We start from the raw sequence: 20,215 nt of genomic DNA, 5'->3' as shown, positions 1-20,215 counted from the left end.
CAGAGAGAGACAGAGCATGAACGGGGGAGGGGCAGAGAGAGAGAGGGAGACACAGAATCGGAAACAGGCTCCAGGCTCCGAGCCATCAGCCCAGAGCCCGACGCGGGGCTCGAACTCCCGGACCGCGAGATCGCGACCTGGCTGAAGTCGGCCGCCCAACCAACTGCGCCACCCAGGCGCCCCGAATATTTTTTTTAACGTTTTATTTATTTTTGAGACAGAGACAGAGCATGAACGGGGGAGGGGCAGAGAGAGAGAGGGAGACACAGAATCGGAAATAGGCTCCAGGCTCCGAGCCATCAGCCCAGAGCCCGACGCGGGGCTCGAACTCACGGACCGGGAGATCGTGACCTGGCTGAAGTCGGACGCTTAACCGTAACCGACTGCGCCACCCAGGCGCCCCCCAAATAAGACTTTTTTTACACCATTATATTCAGAGATCCACCAACAGGTCTGAAAGAAGTCATTTATTCTCAAACTTTAAATTTATGTCCCAAACCTGGACCTCACTGCCCACAGGGAACACGGAATTGATAATATTTTAGAACTCCCATAATTATCTTATGAAAAGTATAATTACATTGCTTTGCCTTTTTTTTCCTGAGGGTTTTAAAAATGTTAATATGTTCACTGGAGATGTGCCTTGACTCTGCTGAGGTTTTTGGGGGGGCCTTCTTTTATTTTTTAATATGTCAAGAGCCTCCGGGAATGGCGGGGGCTCCGCCACCCCCAGACTTCCGGGGGCCATGGTGAGGGAGGAGGGGGCGGGGCGGGAGGTGTCCCAGCTCAGCACGTGGGCGTGACTTCTCTTCTTCCTCCCACGGAGGCGGGAGGCAGTCGCTCCCCGAGCACTGAGCTCCCTCCACTGTGCTTTTCAATCTTAATTTCCCGACCTGTCGCGCCACCCGCAGCCCCGGCCGGCATGCGGCGTGGGGGAAGCGATTACTGTTGACATGGTCACATGGTCATGGCGTTCGGTAGCCCACGTGGCGCGGGCGGCCAGCCCCCCGTATGTGGCCGCCGTCTGCTTCTCCTCTCACTCCTACCACCCGGTCGGAGGAGCCGGGGGGAGTGGACAGCCGGCCTCCAGGCGCGGCACAGCCACCAGGGCCATCAGCCCGTCCTTGCCTGCCCCTGCCCTGCTCCCCGCCAGGCAGCCCGCATCCTGAAGCAGACCAGCCCCAGCTAGGGAGGGAAGATTTTAGGGTTTTGTGGGTCAGCTTGGCTGTAGGAGTCACAGAGACTTGGATTCCCGTCATGGCTTCTCTACTTGACCTTTTATGATTATTATCATCATTATTTTTTAATGCTAGCTAAACATTTATTGAGGGGGGTGTTAACCTCTTTCCTTGGATTACATCATGCATTCTGCTTGACCTCGAACAAGTTACTCTTTATCCCGGGCCCTCGATTTGTTGCATCTGTGAAATGGGCTTTGATTTACAGTGTCTCGGCAAGACCCGGCTGAGGTGTGGTTGAGTTATGCGTAAATGCGGAACAGCTATAGCTCAGCACCTGGGACCTCGTATGTACTCAGTAAATTACCATCAGCAGACAGCGCTGGCCCAGCCACGCAGCCCCAGCCCTGAATGTCGAGGATCTGGGCAAGTCCAGGTGCCTTCCCCCAAACGTCGCTGTGTTTGTATTCCCCTCCTCTGTCTCCCCATTCCTGGCCACTGCCTCAGTTTTTCTGGCTGGTGTTCCTAATTCTGGCTTGACCTCAGCCTCCCCCGTCCAGCTCTGTGACTCTCAGGGCGAGTCCCCATCGGATCAGCAGATCCCCCTAGGGAGCCTGGCTGGAGCCCGAATTCCCTAGAGCCTATGGGGCACTGGGTGGGGTCAATAGACGTACCCTTGCGGGGTCCAGGCTGTAGGGCTGATTCTGCCAACCCAAGAGGCCACTCCCTTACCCTGGCTCTTCCTGCTTAAGACAGGTGTCGGCATTGTCACAACAGCCAGGAGGCACGGGCGAGTTGTCAACTGTCACCATTCCCTGGTGACCACAATTAGAGTGAAGACCCCAGCATTAATAGGTACTAGGGACTATACCCCTCAGCCACTGTAATTTCTTCCCCTTTGTAATTTCTCTGAAAGCTCAGAAAAACTCCAGGGTTTTAAAGATGAGAAAGCAGGGGACCAGGAAGCAGGTCACCTGAAGTTGCACAGAGTCGTGGGTAGGTAAGGGGTAAGGGGACAGGGTGAGGGTTGCAATGGTTGTCACCAGCCTGGACGTCCCTGTCCTATCAGGACAAGGATGGCTGGAAGACTGGGTCTGGAGCCCCCCTTGGATTTGGGGAGAGCTGGGGGATCTTGGGCGGGGACAGGCTGGCTGGGGGCCATTGGGGGGTAGCTGTTCGCCAACTATTTGGGAAGGTTGTCAATGTATATATATTTTAAGTTTATTTATTTATTTTGAGAGAGAGAGAGAGAGAGAGAGGGCATGAGTGTGTGAGTGGGGGAGGGGCAGAGGAGAGAGAGGGAGACAGAGAATCCCAAGCAGGCTCCCTGCCGTCAGCACAGAGCCCGACGTGGGGCTCAAACGCACGAACGGTGAGATCATGCCCTGAGCCGAAATCTAGAGTCAGACGCTTAACCGACGGAGCTACCCAGGTGCCCCTTGAAAGTTGTCAATATTTAAAGGACCTGTACAGCCAGTCCCAGGTGGGACTCAAACTCCGGGCTCCTCTTCCTTTTCTTCTGGAAACTTCTCTCGTCTCTCTTTCATTGCCTTCATCTCCTCCTCTTCCTCTGCCTCTTCCCTCTCTTCCTCCTGCCCACCCTCCCTTTCTTTCTCTCCCCTTCTCCCAGGAGGCCCCGCAGGCAGGAGTCTCTGGGGAGCTCTAACAGTCCGCTGGGCTGCCGGGCAAAGTCCCACAGCTTGGGGGGCCTCCCACCGCAGGGACTTGTGTTCTCATGCTCCTGGAGTCTGCAAGTCCGAGAGCAGGGGTCCAGGAGCAAGGCTGGCTTCTCCTGAGGCCCCTCTCCGTGGCCCTGGATGGCCTCTCCTGGGTAGGCACACATCTGTGATGTCTCTCCCCGGGGCCTGTTCTCCTCTTGTAGGGACGCCAGTTAGACGGGATGAGCGCCACCCTCACACCTCAGTTTAGCCGAATCACCTCTTGGAAGGCCCCACCTCCAAATACAGTCACATTCTGAGGTGCCGGGGGCCTCGGGCCTCGGCGTAGGAATTGGGGGGATGGGCAGGCGCCCAGCTCCGTCCATAAACAAGGGTCCGTCCTGGGCAGTCTCCTTCTCCCCCAGTGCAGGTCCCCAGCGTGTGTTCCAGAAAGCCACCAAGGAGAAGCCGGCCTTTCCGCTTACTCGTTTATTAAACTCTTGCAGATGGTGCAGAGAGTTTCAGAATACCCTTCACCCATCCTCTTCTGATCTTAGTAGCTTACCTTACCGTGGTGCATCAACACCGGTATGATATTAAGTGAACTAGAGACTGTATTTAGATTTCATCACTAATGTTCTTTTTCCTGTTCCAGAAGCCCCCACCGCACTTACCCTTTCACTTGCTAGATTCCAAATCCGGCACGCAGAGCCGGGAGGGCCTGGCTCAGGGTCCCGTGCAAAGGCAGACTAGAGCGGCCTCTTTGTTCTCCCCCCAGGGCCGCACCGTGGAAGCCCCTGGGAGCTTTCGTAACGCCGTGTTCCTCCACCGAAGCTGCTGCTACCGACAGGAGGCCCCTGGCCACTTGGATGACGGCCGTCACGTGATTCCCACACAAACGCCGGGCTGTGGTTCACCTCTGCACCGGGTAGGGACCGTTGGGGCAGGCTTCGCTTCCTTGTTTCCGGAACGGGGGTGACGCTAACTAACTATGTCCTTTCGCCGCTCTGTGCCTCAGTTTCCTCCTAGAGTAAATGAGAGGCGGCGGGGGTGGGGGGTGGCCTCACATCTGTCTCCAACAACTGTTGGTGGTTCTGCTGAGTTGTATATGCAAATCAGCCGGCACCAGTGATGCTCTAAGAGCCATTGTCAGCTGTACCTGGGCACCTTGGGGACTTATGCTCTGTGGTCAAATGCTCTCCCCCTGAGCGATAGCCCCTTGGGGACTGACACTCTGAGGTTGGGTCCCACTTCGGAGATTCTGATTTTATTGGCCAGGGCTGCCCGTCTGGGCATAAGGGTTCACAAAGCTCCCTGGGTGATTCTAATGTGCAACCGGGGTGGAGAGTCAGCGGCTTAAATAAATATTTCCTCCCAAGCCCGCCTATCAACAGCTTCAGTGAAGAAGCAAGAATCAGAATTAAAACCATCTGGTAGGAGGGATGCTGGGTGGTAACGCCTCAGTGTTCCTCTAAAAATAACACCCCTAACCGCGCCGCATTGATGACTGGTGCTCAAGCTGTGGGCTCGGTGCTGAGTGCTTTCTCTGCCTTATTGTCACAAAGACCTTATGACCCATTTTTGATTCTCTGAGGAAACTGCAGCTCAGAGAGTTTGAGTTACTTGCCCAAGGTCGCACAGCTATTCAAGGTCAGAGCTGGGTTATAACTACAGCCTGTGTTGTTGTTGTTTCTTTCTTCTTCTTCTTCTTCTTCTTCTTCTTCTTCTTCTTCTTCTTCTGAGAGAGAGAGAGAGAGAGAGAGAGAGTGAGTGTGGCAGGGGAGGGGCAGAGAAAGAGAGGGAGAGAGAGAATCTCAAGCAGGCCCCACACCCAGTCTGGAGCCCAACGCTGGGCTTCGTCTCAGGACCCTGGGATCATGACCTGAGCTGAAATCAAGAGTTGGCTCAACCGACTGAGCCACCCAGGCGCCCCAGAGCCTGTGATTTTTAGCCAGAGCGCTGCCTTACTCAGAGCACTAAGCTGGCCTTAGGTTGTCACCATATGGCTCAATGGCTTTAAGTACAGTAATAAGAGATACCGCTCACTATCCACCTGCCATGTGCCAGGTGCTGGCCTGAGTCTTGCTCCTTCCGATGGCCTTGAGAAGTAGGTATCATTTGCTACAACCTCCCAGGTGAGAAACGTCCCCAAAGAGATGAAATGTCTCACCTAAGGCCATCCAGCTGGTAAGTGGCGGGGCCGGGAACCGAACTCCGAGCTGCCTGATTCCTGGACCCTGAGGGGACACTTGCCCACCAGGGAGGGAGGAGGACCCACCCAGCAAGAAGCAGTAAGGAGGTTAAGTGAGCCTTCGAAGAGATGAAACTGCCTCCCTAATTTCTCCCGTGTCGGATTGTGAAGTCGGTTTCATTTGTAAATACACTATTTAACGGTACCTGGGTATGGCTTACTTGTTCCACACCCCAGGGGCCCAGGAGGCTGCAGCCAGCGGCATTTGGTGGGAGCCTCCTGGTGGGGGCAGGCGTGTGGGATTGGCAGGGGCTTCTCCTCAGTGCTCCCCTCTCTGTTCCTTACCAGAGTGTCTCTGCGAGGGGGAAGAGGGCTGTCTGGGTCAGCCATCTCTTGGCACTCCGATCTCAACCTCTGACTCTCCCCAACCCTTGACCTTAGCCCTTCTTGGGAACGGCCAGTATTCTCGAGCAGGGGAAACAGTGACAATGATGGCCAAGGCAGGGAGCGGACCGTGGGAGAATTATGTTCCCCTCCCCCACAGCGTAGAGTTATTGCTGAGAGGAGCCTAAGGGCTCGATTTCCCAGGCTCCCTTGCATCTAAGGCGGACCGTGGACCAGTCCTGGCCAACGGAATGTGATGCAAGTGCTACGTGTCACTTCTGGGTCAAAGCGTGTGCCCTCTGAAGTCTTCCCCTATCATCCACAGTGTGGAGAACGTTCTAGATGAGGGCAGAGCTGAAGGAGCCCGGATTCCAGAACGGCCATGGGGAAGCCAACAGCCAGAAGCACCACATCAGGCGGTCCATGAGTGAGGGAGCAACTTCTCTTGTTTTAGGTCGCTGAGATGTCGTGGTATATTTGTTATAGTATCTGCCTTTGCCTTAACCCACACCACAGCGTCTGTAGAGCAATTTACTGTATGTCATCGTGCGTGCAACAAAAGTCATCTCATTTAATTCTCTTAGCACGCTGGTGAATGAATCTTTGATGGCGGATCTCTGGTGAGAGTACTGTTTATAAGAGGGAGCGGGCTCAGAGGGGTGAAGTGACTTGCCCGAGGCCACAGAGCAAGTAAGCATCGGACCAGGATGTGAACCTATGACTCTAAGACTCCACAGCGTCTGGGACCTGTCACGTTTGGTGACGGCTGCTCGGAGTTTGTCTCTTCCTCTGTCTGCCCTTCCACTCTCCTGAGTACGTCCCTTCCCAAGGTTTTGGCTTCCGCTTTGGTTTCCTAGCCTGGGGCCCCGTCCCGTCCTTGCTGTCCTTCCAAGCCTCGGCGCCTTGTTTCACACTCATGCCTGATGTGAGAGGACGTGCCGCCCGCAGGCAGCTCTTGGTGGACTTGACCTCCTGCTGCTACGGTGGCGAGGAGGTGGTGGTTTCATCCAGGTGCCAAGGTCAGGCCCCTGTTTCAAGCAGATAGAGTCGAGATGGGAACCCAAGATCAGAAGTTGGGACCATCCACGAAGAGGTCATCCATGAAGTCAAAGCACAACTGGGAATGTGTCTGCACGAGAGCATGGCAACCGGCATGGGAGGCGGGCTCTGACAGGTGTGTGTGAGCATCGGGGGAGGGGAGGGGAGTTCATGGTTGGCACACGCCAGCTGGGGCACAACGTCCCCCGAGCGGTTCTGCTCCCCTCCCCACATTCACATCTGGCCGTGACGGACACGGGTGGCTTTTACTCCCGCACAACCGTCCTGAGGGACTGCTCTCCACCCCCACAACGTTGCTGTGACTCTGATGGGCCGCCACTGAGAACAGCCTGTCCCCATCCTCACCGGGGAGTCACATGACCCTGGCTCAGCAAATATAATCCCTCACTATTCTGGTTATAGTGATTGGTTAAAGAACGGGTATATAACTCAGGGTGGACCAATTACAGCTCTTGGGTTTTCCATTCGTTTGTTTGTAGCAGGAGGAAGGAGTGGTGCCTTGTCTTTTGGGTCTTGGAGTTGAGGGGGTATGGCAGCTCCCTCTTCTTCCAAGTGGTGGAAACTTGTACCTGGTGGGCGATAATAAGTCTAGAAACGTCAAGACCTGACATAAGTAGGGGGTCAAAAGGGTGGAGACGGCGCTGGTGGTGGAAAAGAGGGCGGACAATTTTATTTGAGGCCCTGGATCCAGCTGTGCCTGAAGGCAGTCTTATGTTGAACTACGCAGTTGCGTGGACCAAAAAGTTTCCCTTCCATTTTAAACTCGTTTGAGTACGGTTACTATCACTTGAATCCAAGGGTCTGGAATGACCGTTTGCAATCTCTGCCTGCAGCTTGACTGACTCCTAGGTCCCCAGACAGACTGTACTTGCTTACCCCCAGTGCCACCTGTGACTTCCCTCTGCCTGGGGCTCTTCGCAGCCGACCCCAGTTCAACCTTCAGCTCTTGCCCAGCGGCCATCCCCCCTGGAAGTCCTTTTCGACTCCCCACAGGCGTCCTCCCCTGGATCCCCTGGGCCCTTGGCAGCTCCCCAGTCTCCCTTCCGGACAAGGAGCTCTCCACGTTTGTGTATTTGCAGTCATATCGTAGCCGCCCTGCACAGGGTACGTGGCAAGGCTCTGTATTTGCGGGAAGGATGTCTTGTTCCCAGTTCGATCACCCTGCGTCCTTGTGCAGAGGAGTCACAGGCGTCAGACGGATGGCCCAGTGTCGTTCAAAGTGTTGGCAGGAAATGCCACCAGTGGTGCCCACTGCAAGCAGCACTTGAGGGCAGTTTATAGAAGAGACTCCGTGCAGTGGCCCGGGCACGATTAAGAGCGGCCAGCCCAAGATGGCAATGTTCCTGGGTCTAGCCACAAGGGGGAGCCATCACCACTTGTTGGCACGGAAGGGCGGCGTCCAGAGGCAGCCGGAGGCAAGGGGGAGAGCCACCCAGAACCGGGGGACCTGGGGTTTCGTTAGATGACAAACACCCACTCCTGTCTGTGGCCTCCTGGGGAGAAGAAACACATGGACCTCTCTCTCCTGCTCTCCCATGTCCCGTCGGCACCTCCCATTAGCCACGCCCCTCCCGACGCCGGATTGCAAGGCAGTTAACTGATGCACACCACAGAGCTCAGCCTCCCGGGCACGGAGAAGGTAGAAACAGGTTGAGAGGATCTGGAGGGACAAACCGAGAACACGTGGGCACAAACCCCTCGGCAGTGACTTGCGACCCCCAGGTAGGCCTGTGCTCCAGGTGCTGACCTGAGCACAGCCCTGGAAGACGCCGCTCTGGGAGGAGCAGCCTGGAAAGGCAGCCTCTACCTCTGATATGTGCGGGAGACGGGCGAAGGGCCACCGTCAGTAACACAGGCAGACACAGCTGACCCCTCCGCACGTGCCCGGGTCTCGGTGACCCGACCTCAGCTGGCCGCCTCTCCCAGGGTGTGAGCAATGATTGGACATGCTTTGTCACTTGTCACTTGTCTAACCTCCCTGACACCAACTTCCCGGGGACAAGGGACCGGCGTTTATAACACAGTGGATAATTATCCTTCAAATGAAGCAAGCTATCAGGGGGCGCCCTGGCTGAATAAATCAAAGCAGATGGGGCAGATTTCATCGAGCCAAGTGGCCGCGGCTACTCTTTGGGATGGATTTGTGTAAGAGGTTTCTTCTGCCAGCACCCAACATTTATAAGCAATGCCCCCTCCCCCCCCCACACTCCCTGTCTTTCAACCATTTCCCACGCCCAATGAAGATAAATGTCAGATGAGCAAACAGCCTTCAGATTGATATTGAAAATATTTTGAAGAAAGTCACGAAATGCCAAGCCTTTCTCCCATCCATAGAGATTCTGTTTATCCCCCGAGAAACGTTTCTCCTCCTAGAAGCTAAATACTACTCGGTGAAGAGGGCAGTATGGTTTTGTAAGACATTTAGGTTCTATTCTTTTTATTTTATTTGTTTTTGAAAGAGAGCGCAAGCGGGGGAAGGGCAGAGGGAGAGGGGGACAGAGGATCCGAAGCGGGCTGTGCGCTGACAGCATCGAGCGCGATATGGGGCTCGAACTCCTGAACCGCGAGATCATGACCTGAGCTGCCCTCGGACGCTCAACCGACTGAGCCACCCAGGTGCCCCTAAGTTTTATTCTAAGTGTAATAGAATTCATGGGGGAGTTTAAACAGGGCAGTGGGAATGGAGTAAGGCCGTGTTGCGGGTCTGTGGGAAGAACTGATTGCAGGAAGGGAGTAGGAGGGAAGGCGAGGAGACCCAGTGTCTGGAGAGAGAAGGCAATGCTTGAATTGGGGATGGTGTTGCACGAAGCTGGCTTCAGGCTACCCTTGGAGGCAGACTCAGGAGGGTTTCCCGATGGGCAGTGAGGAAAAGGGAGTGATCAGGGCTTCTCCCAAGGCTTTTGGGTTGAACATCTTGGTGAAAGCTGGTTGCCTTTGCTTATATGAGGTAGGTGTAGTTTTGGCAGAGACGGTGAACATGAACTTCATTTTGGATGTATCGGATTGTAGATGCCTCTGAGAAATCCAAGAAATTCAAACCGGCCATTGCATATGCTGACTGCAGCCACAGGGCTCCTGGTGATGTCCCCTGTTCTCCTGTCCCCCTGTGGACATTTGGCTCCCACTTCAGGGTGGTGTTACCCTAGTGTGACCCATTCTCCTGTGTCATCAGAGGCAAGGTCAAGCATACCTAATAGTATAAGTATCTGATCCTTTCTTAAGTTTTAAGGTCTATCCACTTCATTTTACAGATGGGGAAACTGAGGCTCGGGGAGGAAGGGGATTGCTCAAAACCACAGAGCATGTTAGTGGCAGAACGCTCATCCCATTTCTGTGTGCTTAGATGATTTCATAGGTCTCTTTGGCTACGGGAGAAGGCACCAGGTCCTGGGTGCAGAGTTGGCGCTATCGGGTGGAACTTGTCACTAAAAACGGGCCTCTAGTTTGCCGTTTCTCTGCTTCTGCCTCTCTACACTTCATCTCACTGATGAGTTTCTGAGCTAGATTTTCAGAAGTGGAAGGCCTTTGGAGGTTAACTCGACCCGGGGTTAACATAGCATGGCCCCTGTTCCACCACTGCCCACGGCAGACATGGCCAGTCGATCTCAGAACTCCTCCTCACCCAGTCTTAAGATCGTCTTCCACCTAACACTCCAGGTAGCTGACATTCCAGATTTTGTAGGGGTGTGGAACCTGGACACCTGCTTTCCGTGTGGAGATCAGATCCCCCCCCAGCCAGCATGTGAGGAGAAAATAATGGAGAGCCCACATTTTGGAAAAGTGTATTGAACTACATGAGCTTTTGGAAAAGCTCACGAACTACAAATGCCTGTTATTTTGTGGACATTGTGCCTTTCCTCTGTGAGCACACGAGAGCCAGATGCTCACCCAGTTTTGGTACAGATGACTACTGCTTTGTTGAGTCCTGGATGAAGGAAGTCACCTGTGACTAGGAGCCATGGTGTGATGTGTCCCTTGAATCATAAGTGGAGTAGTTGCATAAGTAGAGTGCACCCCACGCTCTTCCAAATGCCTCCCACCTGTTGACCTGAGTACTATTATTAACCCCACCTTTCAGATTAAGCAAATGCAAATCCGAGAGGTGAAGTGATTTTCCCAATGTCATGCTGCTGGTAAGAGCTTGAGCCAGGATTTGAACCTGGAGTTTGGTTGCAGAGCCTGAACTCTTCATGCTGTCCAGAGATGGTGAATTAGTGGCGACCTCACACTGGAACGCAGGCCTCATTGTTCCCAGCCCGTGGTTCTATACATCCCTCCAGATCCCCGTCTTGGCTGGGCTTCCCTGCCCTCTAGCCTGGGGCCGCCACATTTGCTGACTGTTGCATTCATCACCTGTTATCCATCGTGGTCTCCAGGGCTTTGGCTAAGCATGTGCGCTAAGGCTCAAACCTCATTTCTCCAATCCATTCAGAGCTTTATTGATCTTGCCTGACATTCGCGCCTCTCAGATTCTCAGCCCCATGCAGCCGGACAAATGGCCTCTGCACCGCTGGGCCTCACGGGAGCCTCGGCTATTTAACCAATCAGGGCTCTGGGTTCATGGAGGAGGTAGGGGTGGGGAAGAGGAAAGCCATGGTGGATGGGAAAGGGACACTGACCCCCTGGGGGCTCCAGAATACTCTCCCCAGGGGCTCCTAAAAGGCCTTGATCTCAGCAGCTTATAGATGTAGGGCTGCTCTCCAAGGTCCTGGAAGACTCATGAGCATAGCAGCAGCAGAAGGGATCACTACTGGACCTTCGTGCCCGATGAAGACAGGAAAGCAGATTCCTGGGGATTAGTAAGACTAAGACATTTGTCTAGACGGCCCAGAAGTTGATGTTTTGGAGCTGAGGTCTCAATGTTTTATCCTGTGCTCTCTGATGGCTATATCCTTGGCTTCCCAAAGTAGGTTTGTGGCAGGAGCTGCGGCATTTTGTGGCCCTGGATGAATGCGTGGTGTTTCATTTCCAAAAAGAAAAAAAAAAAGGCCATTCTTAGGTAGGTTTTCTGAAGTCAGGTCTTAGATAGTCAGAAACACATCTGTAGAATTTTTGTGTGCCAGGTACAGCTCGAAACACTTAACTCTCAGTCGGTTTTAACTCACCTAATATTTATGGCAACCGCGTGAGGCAGGTATGGTAATTCCTCCACTTTACAAACGAGAAAAATGGGAGAAATGGGTGTATCTGGCCCTCAGAACTCACACTCAAGCATCTGGTTCTTGAATTTGAGGTCCCACTCAAGCCCACCCGAAATGCTCTTCTGCCTGACATGGTCTGCTCTTGTGGTTGTGACGGTGGCTAAATGTCACTCATGGATATCTAATTTGATGGATTCCTTTCATTTAGAACCCCTAACTGGGACCATCTAGATGTGCCAAGGGAGGAAAGATGCTGTAGAAGCTGTTTCTTGGGGACAGCAGCTCTCTCCTGGTGCCGGAGACACATTCAGCCCAGTTCGAGGGCAAGCTTACAGAAGAGAAAAGGCAGATTATGGATTCCACACGCTGAGTACTCATTCCTCTATTCAATCATTTACCACTTTTTCCAGTAGTAAATTTTTTTCATAAGTATTTGTTGAGCACCTACTATATGCTAACGTATCTACTAACTTAGCCACTAATAAATATTTGCTCGAGGAGAGACCAGCGCAGAGAGACGGGAACTCTGTACAAGATATGACGTATCTCCTGACAGTTCCACCTGAACCTCAGCCTCTGGGTTTGAGACAGACAACTTTGAGATTCCCAAAGCTGAGACTTTTGCACGTGGTCCTTGGCAACCCCCTCTGATCAAGTGCTTGTCCAAATCTTGTTATATGAAGCCTCTGAAAACTTTCACTTGTGCTTCATGGCTGGAGAGCTTGCGGGCAAATGGGACATCTCCTTGCCCTGGGGTAAAGAGTGCCCCAGGCCTCTGTCACACGTCCATTGGGAGACCACTGGGATCCCCTTCGTGTGTGGCCACACATGCTGGTAGAGCTCGTTGTCCAAACCAGACCATACAGGCACGACTGAACCTTACGAGAGGTTCACACTGATGCAGCGATTATGGGCAGGAGCTCTGGGCCAGGCTGTTTGGGTCGGTCCAGCCTGCCACTTCCTGGTTGTTTGACTTTGAACAAGCTGCTTTACCAGTGTCAGACTGTGATATGTGGGAGAAACAAACATTTGGCTGTGTTAATCCTCTGATACTTTAGGGTTGTTAACAGCAGTTAGTAAGCACTCCTTTGGTTAGTACTGAAAAAGTGAAATGTTGGAGGTGTGAGAAACGCGGTTGGGGGGGCATGTTGAAGGACAGGGACAGGCGCTTTGTGACTGCCAGGTTTTGAGAGGGATTAGGCATGTGGAGGCAGTTATTTTAAAAAAAAATTTTTTTTTAATGTTTCATTTATTTTTAAGACAGAGAGAGAGACAGAGCGCAAGTGGGGGAGGGGCAGAGAGACAGGGAGACACAGAATCCGAAACAGGCTCCAGGCTCTGAGCTGTCAGCACGGAGCCCGACGCGGAGCTTAACTCATGGACTGCGAGATCATGACCTGAGCCGAAGTCAGACGCTTAACCAACTGGGCCACCCAGGCGCCCCGAGAAAAGTAAATTTTAATATGGAACTTACCAATTTTTAAAAAGTTGGCGGTTAGTTCAAAAGGTTTGAAAACACCATGCGGGCTGACGAAAGCACATCTGTCGGCCAAATCTGACTTGTGGACAACCAGTGAGCTCTCTCTCTGCCTGGGACTCTTGGGTTTCCATCTCTCCGAGGGTTGGTCTTGTTCCCCCGGGGACCATTGTGCCCTGGATGGAACTGGGAGCCAGGAGGAGCCTTGGGCAGATGCTGGTCCTGGCAAACACACCAGGCACAACTCCTTCCTGTAAGAGGAGAAACAGACTAAAGAAACCAGGGGGGGCAGGAAGAGAAAGGGCTTCTAGTTGTTTTCTGGTGGGGGAGGAGCAAAGGGCAAAATAAAGAACCCAGTGGGGGGCCTAGAAGGGAAATTCATCCGGGGAATAGGGCTGAGGGTTTCTTAGTAGTCATGCTAATGAGTGCTTGAGTCCCTCATGAGTCCCAAAATGAAACCTGGAAGGAAACCCTGACAATGGTTGGGAGTGGACTTCACAGCTGGGGTCCTTTTGGGGTCCCAGATTTCATCAGTGTATGCCTCAGTGTCTCCACAGGCTCTCTGGACACTGTTTATGGGTGGCTGGGCTGAGCTGAGTGGAGGTTGCTGAGCAGAACAGATGTGTGGTTTTGACGTGAACAGACATAGAGAGGCCCCTTAGCCTTCGGTCCCTCTCCTCCGGCCCTAGCCCAGGGGTAGGGCCCCTGCCTGCCCAGGTCCGTGCCCCTCTTTGTGGTGCATCCCTCGCCACTGAGACCCAGCAAGGCAGGTGTCTCTCTGCAGGGAGCGGCAGGAGGAATTTACGGCCTTTATTTCTGCAGAGAAATAAAACACTACCTTCTGCTCAGGCTTCTCATCCTGCTGGGCTCCTCCCTGCCATTCCCCCAGAGATGGGATTTTGAGTGATGAGGGAGGAGTGGAGGACGGATGGGGGTGGGGCAAGGATCCGGGGAAATAACGGTATTCAAGGAGATGGGGACACGGAGACAGGACTGGTGGGGAGCCACTCGGAGAGGAGGGCAGAGAGGGGTTTGGGAGGGCTAAGAGCTAGGGAGACACAGAGACAAAGATAAAGAGAGAGACGGAGAGAAAGCCAGTGACAGAGAGACGGAGAGGCAGCTGGAGGGAATGGTGACACAGAGAGACAGATGGACAGACAGACAGCTATATGCAGAGATACAGAGAGGAAGACAGACAGACAAAGAGGCCGTTTTCTAGGGCCAAGACAAAAGCAGACAAAAAGGAAGCTATGGGCCAACTGAGAAGACAAGGCTATGACAAGGAAAAAAAGAATGATCCAGAGAGACCGGCGGCCTGTAGCCCCGGGCGGAGAAGGGCACAGAGAAGCACAGCCGTGGAAACAGTGGGCAGAGGCAGGCCCCCACGCGAGATGCGGGGTGAATGGCTACAGACAGGCAGAGAGGGAAGTTATTTACTGAAAGCCTCCTGAGTCCAAGTGGTTTGCATATATATGTATTTGCTGATCACATTTTTTGACTTCTTTGTTTGACCCTTGCGTCACTGAGCTGGGGCTCCCCTGACCGCGCCTGGCCCCACAGCCCCTGCTCTTTCCAGACACAGAGGGCAGGAACCAGTGACGGACCATGTGCCCCAGGAACCTTGGGTTTCTGACCCTTCCTGGCCCTTCCTGAATTCTGCAGTTGCAAATTGGGGCTGGAGGAGATGGGAGGTGCCGGGGGTGGTCCTCATAGGGCTTGGGGGTCATTCCTCTGGGAGGGAAGGATCTGGAAGGATCTTTGCTTGATCAGGGGGAGAGGATGGTAGGACGCCTTCAAAGACTCCTGAGCACCCCCCAGAAGAAAGATCCAAACTCCTCATTCTGGAGGTTAGAGCCCCCCACGGTCTGACTCCGATGTACTTCTAGAGCCGAGCCCTCTCTCATAGGACTAGCCTGCCAGGACCAGCTGCTGTTCTTCTGCCTTCTCTGCGTGGGTCTCCCAATTTCTTGCTTGATAGCACTATGCGCTTGGCCATGGCACAAAGCATCGCCCCCCTGGGGGTGTCTCTTCACCCTCACAGACGTCCCTTTGGTGTTTTGCTGTTTGTATTACCTACAATTGCAGGGTCTCTACGAGAGTGTTTTTTGACCAAGGATCGCTTGAGAAATCTCTGTAGTCCTCTTAAGCAAATACCCCAAAAAGTCATGTCTGTTTCTCCTGAGGCCTGGTTTGTCAGGGACACTGGGAACTGAGGTCCCAGGGACAGGCTGGGTGAATTAGTGAATTCTTCACCGTCATGGAGGTGGCCTTGTTTCTGCTGGCTCCTGGGCTCCATTCTGGGGTATACGGTGAGGTCTCAGGGCTGGGACGGCTGGGTGGGATATTTTCCAGAGTGGCTGAAAGCAAGTGAGGAGGGCGGTGAAGCACTGGGGAGTAAGACCAGAAGTCAGGTCGGGGGCATAAGATGATCCCACAACTGGACGGAATCTGGGTAGGTACCAAGAAAAATGATCGTGGAGTGACTTCCCAAGAGCCGGGATAGGTGGGGAGTGGTATACGGGTCAAGATGGTCCGAGGCAAGCAGCTCCGGATGGGAGCTCTGTGGCATAAGACAAGTCTGACAGACTGGGGGTGTGGTGCTCCCTCCTACCCACTGCACTTGTGTTCTGGACCATTCCCTGGGCAAGACTCCCCTCATTCTTGGAATGACAGCCTGGACATCTTTCAGTCTCTCATTTCCCTTCTGGGTGGCCATCAATAACCAGAGTTCTTCTAGCTCCTCCCCCGCTCACCCCCCCCCCCACCTTAGGGTTGACCTGCGTGTAAGAGGGGAGGTGGTCACATTTGGGTTGGGATGACGTGCAGGTGATACAGAGATTGGACTTCCCCGGCTGGGCATTTCCAGTCTTTGGAAGCCTTCTCTTTGTCCCCCGTTCTGAGCCCCTCAGGGTGAGTCTCCAGGTGGGGTGGGGGGGGGGGGCACCTGCCATCCCAAGGGATTTCCATAAAGAGCGATGAAGTTATTCATCCAAGTTAGACACTTTCACCCTTGGGTCAATACTGATGTTCACGCAAAGTGCCTCGGGGCATATTTATTTCCCTGGAAGTGAAGAGGTTGGGAAAACCCAGCTGTTACCACAGGGACCACCCCAGATGGTGAAATTTAATGGCAATCCCTCCTTGGTGGGAGGAGGAATGGGGTCAAGGATTAGCACCCCCCCACCCCACCCCGGAGGAGGGGAGACTTCAGGTTAGAAATGAGATTTAGGACTTTGCAATTTGAGGCTAAGAGCAGCAGCGTCAGTGTTTCTGTTCCTGACCCAAGTCAGCCAGGAAGGTGTCCCTGTGAAGGCTGATCTAAGGAGAATGCTTCCAACTTGGGGAAATGCCCAGCCGGGGAAGTCCAATCTCTGTACCACCTCTGTGTCATCGCAACCCAAATGTGAGGCATGTATACACATACATCTCCCTCTTTGGTGGATGCCTGGGTGGACCCCTGTTCGAGGGGCAGAAGACGAGAGCTCTCCGTCTACACTGGGAGGCTGTACCGTGGAGGTCAGCGCAGGGGCGGAAGAGAAGGTCTTCAGAAAACCGTTCAGTCTCCTCACTGTGGCCGAAGAGACAGACGGGTATGTTTGACAGGATAGGCTGATTGTGGTAAGTCTCCGAATGTCAGCGGCTTTAATGCAGCCAAAAGGTTTCTTACATCACAGGCCGTTATGGACTATGCTCCATTCGGTTTTCAGGAACCCACATCCCTTTCGCTTTATGGCTCTGCAGTCCTCTGGGTTCTCAGCTTAGATGGACAAAAAGCGAGGGCATTGCACGGCAATGTTTGGATCGGGCGGGGAAGTAACACATTCCCACATTCCTCCGGCAAAGGGTTTCCTCCCGGGAAGACTTGGCCTGATTACTGGGGAAGGGATTGACATCCGAACCCCCTGGTCAGAATTGGGCCAGGCTGGCACTCCTATGTGCAACGGAGGCAGTGAGATTAATGGTTTAGCTGAGCGCTTTGCTGCCCTGAACAAAATATGGGCTAATGATGTGTGTGTGTGTGTGTGTGTGTGTGCGTGTGTGCATATGCATATATGTATGTGTGTATAAATGCATATGTATGGGTGTGCATGTGTGTTACTATGTGCTCATATGTGTATGCACACACACGTGTGCATATGTGTGTGTATGTATATGTGTCTGCATGTATGTGCCCATGTGACACATTTGGGACATCATCCTTGGGGTGCCCAATGGAACGCTGGTCAGAGAATGGTCAGAGTTGCAGACTTAAATGTCTATAGGACCTGGGCTGATCTTTAAGTAAACAACGTGGATGTCAGACTGGAGAGGATTGTCCACGCAGGTCCCACTGAGAGTGGCTCTGGGGGAAGGCTTGGTGAATTCGGATTTTCAGGAACGTCAGAGAGGCAGCAAGTCAAAACTTTTATACGTACTCATTTTTTTCCATGTCAGCAGTGGGTAATCCTCTAACCCTACTCAGCAGTGCTGTGGCCAAAAGCAGACGTGTCCGCAAGAGGGCTGGTTCCCAGGGGCCGGGCCGTCTCTTCTGTCCAGGCTGGTGTCAGCTGCGGACCGGGTCCCCTCTCTGTACACAGGAGGGTCCTGGCTGTCACCATGACACCCTTCTGGGTGTGCAGGAAAACACAGCTGAATGTTAAATAAACACCCACTAATTACCCTGAGAATATTTATTGAGGTTTTCCCACGTTGTAATAAGAAATTATTGAAACATATATCACCCACCGAGCTGTTAATCATTGGTAAATATATTTTAAATACAGCAGTCCATTAGTATTTTAATTTAGCTTGTCTCCTGGAGAATATGTGCTGTATGAGACAAATGTCCCCAGCTTCGGAGCCCAGGGAAAAATTTCCTCACCTAGTTAATCTTTATGTTCTCCGCTCAGGGAGGAAATCCCGGCTGCACCAGCAAGAGAAATGTTCCCCAGGGGCCAGTATTGATGGTGAGTGTCCTTCAGGAGCTGGTGGGCGAGGCAGGGAGGCCACAGCTCTGGAGCAGAGAAGGAGTGAGTGGGAGACAGGGCAAGGCTGGGAGTCACTGTTGCTGACTGCTGGGCCACCACCCTGCCGTTCACTGGAATGTGAAATTGTATAGCTGAGAAGAAAAAACAAAAACCCAACTAATGTACTGAACCTCAGTGGTCACAACAGGCATTTTTCAAACTTGGATGTTCTGCACAGAATTGTTTGCCTCCCTTCTCTGCAGGGGGTTGGTTCAGACCTCATGCCTCGCATGTGCCTTATCTTATGTGGGGCCAGCCAGAAAGGGACAGACCCAGTGATGCTGATCGGGGAGGGTTCTGCCTAAGGTTTGCCTTGGTGACCACCTGGTGAGCCTTGTGGGAGCCTCTCCCCGAACCACCTGTTCATTTAACAGACACTTATTGAGCACCAGCTGTGTACCAGGTATCATTCTAGGCACTGGAGGTGCAGGTGTGAGCCAGAAAGAGAAGGTTCTACATTCTGGTGGTGGACCACAGACAGCTAACATGTCATAAGCAAGCGTATTTCAGAGAGATCACGCTATGAGAAAACAGAGCAGGGTGTTGGGGGACAGTGACTGGCATCATGGAGCTTTGACTCGTATCCTTATTTTTATCTGTTAGGTGAGGGAGAGAGAGAGAGAGAGAGAATACCTTTGAATGTATGTCAGACTGGAGAGGATTGTCCACGCAGGTCCCGCTGAGAGTGGCTCTGGGGGAAGGCTTGGTGAATTCGGATTTTCAGGAACGTCAGAGAGGCAGCAAGTCAAAACTTTTATACGTACTCATTTTTTTTCCATGTCAGCAGTGGGTAATCCTCTAACCCTACTCAGCAGTGCTGTGGCCAAAAGCAGACGTGTCCGCAGGAGGGCTGGTTCCCGAGGGCCGGGCCGTCTCTTCTGTCCAGGCTGGTGTCAGCTGCGGACCGGGTCCCTCTCTGTACACAGGAGGGTCCTGGCTGTCACCATGACACCCTTCTGGGTGTGCAGGAAAACACAGCTGAATGTTAAGTAAACACCCGCTAATTACCCTGAGGATATTTATTAAGGCCCAAAATGGAGTAGATGGTGATGGCGGGCCATTCATTCCGTGAGTTTGGGAACTTGCGGGAAAGAGTAGGAGTGGGGGAAGGGGACAAGGGCAGAGCTTGGAACCTGTTGAATCCGAGGTGTGTGTGTGTGTGTGTGTGTGTGTGTGTGTGTGTCACTCAGGAGAAAAGCCCCCCTCCACCCCCGGCCAGCCCCAACAGTTGTAGCAGACACGTGGAAGGCACTGAGGCACATCCCCTCAACACGTCTGATTTCTGCACACAGAGATTGACACATTCCATACCCACATCCAGGGTCCTCGGTTAAGCTTGTGACACTGTGTCTCTTTGCTTTGCTGCCTCAGCTCAGGGCAGCTGCGACCCGGTGGAGGGAAGTTGACATCGCTGGGGAGACCCTCAGCCAAAGGAGGACAAGAGGCAGAGGGCCAATGGTTCGGCCTGCCCATTCCCATTCTCCGGTGGGACAGTTCCCAGGGGTGTTCTACAGGGACCTCAGAGCGTCCCCAGGGAGACTGAGCACCAGCTGCCCATGGCAGTCACCTGCTCTGAGCAGACACTTCACTCAGCGGTCCTCCTCACCCTCCATGCCTTCACTCCTGCTTTCTCAAATATACCTCCTAACGTCTTGCATGTGAGTCCTTTGGGGGGACCCAGATCAGGAAGGATGACCTACAGGCTCCAAAGGGGACACATCACGTCACTGGCTCTGATCAGGGCAGCAGCAGATTTCCCAAGAAGAATGGGAAGCACGAGGACAGAGAACAACACCCTAACGCTTGAAGGGCAGGCAGAGGGAGAAGAGGGGGTTTCCTTGAAAACACACAAAGGAACAAGTCACTTAAAGGCAAACACCAATGGCCAACTCCTTAGGAGAAAACCCTCATCAGCCTTCTCTTCTTCCTTCTTTCTGGCCCCTTATCCTCTATGGGCTGTGAGGTCATAGCAGTTTTCGCATCCCTGGCACAGTCTCCTCTGGGGTATTTTCTTCTCAGACCCTATTGGTTTGCAGCTCATTGAGACTGTAGTGAGCACAGTATGTGTGGTGTGAAACCCACCTGCAAGGCCACCCCGACCAGTGAGTGTCCCTGACTGAT

This window comes from Lynx canadensis, chromosome E3 (genome assembly GCF_007474595.2).
Source record: "Lynx canadensis isolate LIC74 chromosome E3, mLynCan4.pri.v2, whole genome shotgun sequence".
In the NCBI taxonomy this organism is placed as follows: domain Eukaryota; kingdom Metazoa; phylum Chordata; class Mammalia; order Carnivora; family Felidae; genus Lynx; species Lynx canadensis.
This window is presented reverse-complemented; position numbering follows the sequence as displayed.